Here is a 7,748-nt window from a genome sequence, read left to right on the forward strand (position 1 = left end):
CCCCCTTTGTTTGGATGATGTGCTCTCTCGTCTATCTTCGCTTTTGAATTTCCGTTATGGACCCCTTCAATGTTGAAGCAGAGGAGGAAGTGCCTTGCTCTGAGGATGCCCCCCAAGACAAACTATCTCATTTTCTATACCGCATTGGGCTTCAGCAGCGCGAGACAGAGATCAGGCCGATGTTCAATCCAGATTTTTCTTTGCATGAGTGGATTGTCTCCGCGGAACATTACCTATCAGGTTTTGAGCAGACCTAGCAGCAGCAAACGTCTGGTGGCATTGTCGAGATACAAGGAGTTCGTTTTGTTCACATGAAGGATATCAATTCGGACTCCTCCAAGAAACACATATTTTCTAGGAGTTGCCTTAAGCTGCCAGTGCACTTGCGGATAACAGACCACAAGTGTACACTTCATAACTGCAAGTGTCGAGTGGTTGAATATTATGCAGGTTTTATTTTATAATTGCATTTAATTTTGGATGAGCATGTTGATGCTGCAGAGGCCTTGCTAGAGGATCAAACTGGGGAGGGTCAAGAGCCCAAGTCTCGGGGAAGCCTTGCCTTGCAGGTTTCAGAGGGAGTGCAGCTTCCGGAGGGTGCTTTGCCTACTAGTGTTCTACCTACCATATCTATTGGTGATTTGCAGTATGTCTTGCTTAACGACATTATGGAGCTTTTTGACCTTCGAGAGGACTATTGCCTTGCCATTGTGGCACAGAATCTCAAAGAGGATGATGCTGTCATTGACCCTGAGCATGACAGGTATTCTGTTATAGATGCCCATGTAAATGACGATGAGTTCGTTGACCCCGCAAGTGCACTTGTGATGATTTACAATGATGTTGCTAGGTATGAGCGCACTCTTCCAGCAGAAAAGGAGTTCATGGAAGTGCAAAAAAAGCTAGGGATTGAAGAAATGGGTCAGGCAAGCACTTCTTCATCATCTTTGGCCTCAACCTCCAATGCGCCCACTGGAGGTCAGGGCAGCATCAACCTATGGAATGAGGACTTACTTGAGGAAGATGAAAACCAGAAGGTAACCTTTTTTTATTTGCCTTACCTTTTTGGTTTCTACTTATCTCATTTCATAACTTTAATTTGTTGCAGTTGGTGGTCTATGATGATACCTTCATTCCTCGCCCTCGTGGACGAGGCATGGGAGATTTAGGGAAGAATTCCTCTCTCGGCCAATACTTAAAGAATCTTAAGTATCCGAGTTTTTTGGTCTTCCATTCGTCCTTCTCCAATGACAACGTGGAGCTACCCTTGATGACGTTGAAGACAATTTCAAGATATTTAGGAGGGGCCGTCATCAGGTGGAACGCAGATAAAATAATGCTTTTACAAAAAAAGGCCGCATTGTATATGTTTGGCCAAGGGCCAGGAATGTATGGTTTGCGTAGTCGCTACTTTTTCACCCAAGCACCATATGGTTTGGCATGCGGAATCACTGACCCTGCGCAATTACTGGAGTATGACAAGCATGCTATGTTTCGCAATAAACAACCAATTGCGCATCTACCTACTGAAGAAATGTCTCTTGTGGCTGTGGAGGTGGAGACAAATGTACTATCGACAAACGAACCTGCAGGACTAGGTTGCAAAAGACCAAGGCAAGAAGAAGACGATAACACACAGCAGGCAAAAAGGCCAGAATATTTTGTAACTTTTCCTGATGAAGATGAAGAATAGAGAAGCTCCAATGTATATTGCCGATGCCAAAAAATAGTACATTTTCTATCAAAACAATGAGTACATTATGTTTCTCACTTTTGTGACTAGTTGTTTTCTCTTGGCACAAAAAATTATATTGTGTTACAATGCGCTATCTTTAGAAAGTCTCAAACAACTTGGGTCGGAGTTGTCCAAGTTTTTCCAGTGCGTTCTTTTTGAAGTCGCCACTTTGCATGTCGCGATGCCGCAAAAGATGCCTCCCATATTTTCTTCTTCCGTCGCTTGCTTGCTAATCTCATTGCTTGGCCAATCTGACTGTCTTTGACACATTCCTTTCGGTGTGTTCTATGCATAAGTTTTTGATAAGTCCATTGATGTAGTTCCTCCAAACTGTTGGCTTTGTTTGCACCACCTCCGTGACGAGTGTGGCTGAAATAGCCAGTACGGGCTTGGTAGTGAGTTTTCTCCATACCTTGTGTAGACCATATAGCCAAGCTACCATACTGCCTAGCAAACCAAGGCATGTGGTTGCATATGATATGCTGCAAAAAAAACCCAGCCGATTGTTTATATGTAAATATATAATCACAATTTTATCAAATAAATTAATATACCATGTAATGAGTTATGTGTTGATTTGTCCATGCAGCTATGAAAGACCTGTGGAAGGTATCCAGAGCGTCTTGAAACAATGTATAGTCAGTATCTCTCCAAGTATTGAGCTCACAAAACTTGAATATGGAATCCAAACTTTTCCACACGTTCACTTTGCGAGTCCTTGTTGCACCATTGTCTGCGTTGTCAACCACTACATTGTGCAGGTTTCTTCACCGGTTGTATCTCAATGTCAACCTTTCCTGAGCACTTTGGCTTTTGCGTTGTCTGCCACTTGTTGGCATCGACAAGAAGAGACGGGCTTTCACACCTCCAATAGACAACTTCTTTGGCACATCTCGACCATTCTTAGACCTCTTCTCGTCCTGCTCTATTTTCACATGTCCTCCATGCAAGCCCATATCTGAGAAAACTGTTTCCAATGATAATATAGCCCTTTGTTTTGCTGATGCTGGCCGAGTGGTCCAAGCCAAACAAATGTACAGAAACATAAGTTTCTCAATGATTCTGCAGAGTGCATGCATCGTGCAAATATGTACTCTGGATAGTGGAATATCCAACACTGGGCGGAAGTTAAGGTTCTGCAAGTGCCTATCCGGTGCTCTCCTCCAATTTCTTTTGTCAAGACCAATAACTCCTCCCATGCAATACAAACAAGGGCTTTTACTTGTTGCTCCTTTTGAGATGTTGTACATACACTTTAGGATTTTGAGATCTCCAGCCATATGCCACTCTACTGTGTATGAACCCATGCCTAATACATCGAGTGTCTTTCCATTTCTCTGTTCGCTTATGACTTCAGGAATACTTGTTTGATGGAAAACCCAGTTAAGAATATCGAAATTCTCTGCAGGCACCTGAAATGGGAAAACCAAACCAATCAAATGAAACATGTCTAATCATTTTTTTAAGAAAAAACTTGTTGATATCAAACCTTGAATGTGGCTAATAAGAAAATATTGTTTTCAGATTGCACGCTAAAGTTTCTAGGGTCTTCTGAAGCAATGCTTTCATCTAATGCTCTATTCATAAGTGTTATTGTGACACGCTCAACCTTTGTCTCTTTCACTAGCTCGCACTCATCCAATTTAAGCACAAACTTCAAGACTCCATTGCATTCCTCTTGAGAAACCTCGAACAATTGAACAATATATGTCTACAAAGCTACTAAATCATAAAATATATTATTGTATTTGTCATAGACCACTTCCTCTGCTGATGGCGATCTGTACATTGCTGCAATGTGAAAAGGAGTGCCCAATGTACGAAGCACTTCCTGATTGACCTCCAGTCTTGTCTTTCGAATGGAGAAAGGATTTGGCAGCAACGTGTGCTTGAGATTGAACTTCTTACTTTGTTGCTGCATAGTTCTGTAAACAGAAAATTAAGTAAATGGACTATTTCCAAGTTTTCAAATGCTACACATATCCAATATACCTAAAAATTGCAGACATTTGATTTGACAGGTGAAGATAATTGATTCAAACACCAGACATACCTAAAAATTGTAGAATAACCTTTGTTGGATATTCCGGCTTCATCCAAAATTGATTGAACATCACGTGTTTGGAGTTGATTCTGTTTCAAAAGAGTGTCAAGTTGCTTAGCAACAATCTTGTAGTAGCGCTTATCGTCCAAAAGTCCGGCGACATCTTTGCGTTTTAGTATGAGACCATAAGGAATTGAAGAAGTTGGTGTGTTGTTGTCAATATTTGACTGAGGATGTAACAGCGATCTAAGCATACATATGAAAAGTAAGATATAAAACTACAAATGTAAAGATGAATTAAACCTGCTTGAATGATAATCTTACTTGATTGCTTTAACCCTCTTCTTCAAACCCCCAGAACCAACCTTCAGTTGTTCAATGTCTCGTAAGCGTCGTTCTCTTAACCGAGGACCCCAAGACAGTATTTTTTTCTCTAAGATCCTGCATGAGCTGCGTGATGCTTTCGTCCTTGCCTTTCAGTTGTTGAGCGCACTCTATCACAGTTTTCTTCAAGCAAAAGTTTTCTTTGTGTGCAAGGTCTCTCTCAAGCTTAAGAATATCACTTTTGGCCGCCAAATGCTTGGTGTAGCCATATAAACCAGAATAACCGTCTCCTACATAGTTCAGCAATGACGTTATGTTTCTGAACGGTGGAGTTGAGTTGGTGATAGGATGCTCAGGATATATCCTGCCATCCACCCAAAGATCGACGCTTTTTTTACCTTGAAATCTGAAGTTCTCTTTTGAAGCTTCGGAAAGGATGCCTCGCTTATTCTTCTTGTGGAGGGGATCATATTCTCTGGATAGTTCGATATGCATATGATACACATCGTTTTGACTCCTCGTCTGAGTTCTGTGTGAAGATGATAATGACATTGAGATGACTTGGTGAATGAGAAAGCTCAAAACAGAGGAGAGCGCAAGAGTGAAGCAAATGGAAGAGAACTCAAAGGAGGAGACTGCGCGCAGGTGGAAAGCAAGAGAGACACGAAAATGAGAAGAAGAATAACATTCAATGCACCTCGTTGAGCGCCAAATCTTAGTTTTGAAAAATCCAAAAGATTGAGACAATCGGTGTTCAATTCGGAGCCGTCGTATGTTATCATTGTCTGAACACTTTTTGAGAGTTTTAATAAACGTACCCCCCAAATCTGATATCCGAGTTTTTTTTAAAGTGAATATCAAAAATGAAATTAGGGACTTTTTATTATCTCTCTCTAAGCTCACCTGGCATTTCTTACAAGGCCCATTTTTTAGTCCAAACTTTTCCTAATGTGGAACTCCTCACCTTGTACGCGTATGTTGCACGTGTCAATGCAAGGAACTTGCCGATACACCACGTGCGAGCCACAAATGGCTCCAAGCACACAACAAGCCTAAAGTAGTAAGCTCAAAGATGACGATGGTGTGTCACTCACCGCTCTACGCTTGCTTCGTGGAGGATTCCTCGCCGCAAAGAAGAGGGAGACGCCTCTACACCACGCTCAACCGCCTCGCCGCGTCGTGCTGCCGCAATGCTCAATCGCACTCTCTCTCTCTCTCTCTCTCTCTCTCTCTCTCTCTCTCTCTCTCTCTCTCTCTCTCTCTCTCTCTCTCGCATAGACACACACAAGGAGATGAAGAAGAAGAAGATGGAGATGGAGCAAGAGAACTCTTCAATTGCACAAATGAGAGAATGAGGTTTCTTAGGTTTAGATTGACTTTTATATGGGTTCGCCCGTTCACATTTGGACGCCCACACTTAGCCAATCTTACCCAAACGTTATACGTTCCAGTTTTAGAGTGCACCTCTCATCGGCGATCACTCTTAACCATTCCTATTGGACCGACAAGCCCGGTACCTGACTCTACCAAGTAAATAGTACCACGTCTATCGTAGGTGATAGGGTGTCCGTGAGCCGTGAGGGTTAACATGCCCCCCTTCCTGATGTAAATTCCATCCTCGAAAGCTATTGAGTTGCAGCGTGATTGTCGAGGTGGAAGAACATTTGAGATGAGTGTCCGTAGCCTCCTTCAGTCTCTACAAAATCAAACAACATTGGCACAGTAATTGCATTCTCATAAGCAATTAAAAAGCATATGTAGTTGTAGGCAGACAATTTGATTGGTAACAAAATTTTAAACCATTTGTCAGCAATAAACATTAAATTGCAATCTAATCAAACGCATAAACAGTTGTAAAGGTAAAAAATTAAACAAGTTTGGGGTCGCTAATTTAACGATCAAAAGGCACTAAAGATTGACTATTAATACCATGGGTAAGCTTCTTAATTTTCTCTAGTCAATTAAGTTGTTTAATCCCGAGAGCCGAGTATTTCATGTTCAAGGGCTGACTAGAGGCTATACCTAAAAGACCTTGTAGTTAAGCTACGATAAAAGGAATTTCTCATGAAATCATCGCCTGATTGATTACCTTTTCTTTGACCCCCCAAAGTCTTTTCACAGTGATTCAATTTTGATGTGTGTGCTTATTTTGTATGCCTTGGGTTTTTTTGCTTTTCAAGGAAAAATGCCCACACTGGGAACCTCTAGGGCTCTAGTACCATAGGCGATACATGTGAGTGAAGTACCAAATCAAGATGAGGTTTCTCTTCCAGCTTAAGATTTTACATTGTGGCACTTTGATTTTTTTTATTTTATTTTTTTTCGTTTTCAACATTTTAATTTTGTCACTTTGGGGGGTCATATAACACCGTTACCCTCCCCAGGCTCATCACACTAGTAAACTCCCTTTATAATACTTAAGCTAAAGGTCAATAGGAACTAAGCCCACTAGAAAGCCCTAGTACATTTCACACAATGCTGCCTAAATCGGATTAAGAACCTAAGTAACCATTGATAATTAGGAAGGCATTCCCCATGGTATTAAGAGAAGATCTCTAACACCTAGCTTGGTCAAACTAGCTTAGTCGGACTGCTTGATTTTTTAACCTAGACAAGTGATTATGACAAAAAATTACATTGAATTTAATGTTTGGTGCTAAACAAAGGCACTAAATATTATGCTACCAATCACAATCAAAGCAAACGAACATAGATGCAAAAAAGATAAGGGGCAATTCTAATGGACAAGAAACACCTGTTTGTGTTGATGGTCGCGCTTGATTTGAAGTGTGAACGAGAGAAAGATTCCATGAAGGTCTAAATCCTAACCACAGCAACATGTTCCTGTACACGCTAGGAAACACAAAGAATACCTCTAGGAGGCACATGACTGGGAAAAAAGAACTTTGCTAATCACTCAACTTTAAAACAGAAACACTCCTATCGTACCAATTCTACCTACCCTCCATTACTTGAGTGATGAGGATCAAAGGTGTTTTATGACATAGGTTTATGTTTCAATGTACCGAATGTGAATGTGTAGGTCTGGTCAATGTTTTATTGTGCATACTCTTTTGCTAATTGCTCTTGCTCTTTATTATTTTTGTTTTTTGTGAGTATAAGGCTTTATATATACATTCCCTAAGATTGGTGATTGAGAGGTTAAGGAAACAAGGTTGAGAGGGGAGTGAGTGAATGATGACTGTCAGCAAACACTCCCCCCTTCCTTGGGTAGATCATATCGTTTGAAATGTGCTCGTCATCCTTTGAAACCAATTTCTCTAGTTGGTAATAGGTGAGGATTTTTGCCAGTAGTTTTCTATTACCTTAGGTGCCTTGTCGAGTTGCAAGGGTGGTAAGGTACTCTCCCAGGATCGAACTTGAAGTGGTTCATTAGGTGATTCTTGAACACTGGGAGGTGTGAATTCCTTTGTAGCTTTATGGAGGTCCACTATTGTAGGTGGAGGATGTGAAGAAGCTTTTACCTCTATGGATGTATTACATGAGGAGCTAGAAGCTTCATGGGACTCCCCCCTTCCTGAGCTAGGTGCAACAAATTGTTCTTTCTTTGGTACCCAAACTAGCTCTGGAGCGAGTGTGTAGCATTCTGTGATTTTTTTCTTTCCACGATTGTCGATTTTTTTT

This window comes from Adiantum capillus-veneris, chromosome 14 (genome assembly GCF_014529385.1).
Source record: "Adiantum capillus-veneris isolate H3 chromosome 14, ASM1452938v2, whole genome shotgun sequence".
NCBI classification, from domain to species: Eukaryota; Viridiplantae; Streptophyta; class Polypodiopsida; order Polypodiales; family Pteridaceae; genus Adiantum; species Adiantum capillus-veneris.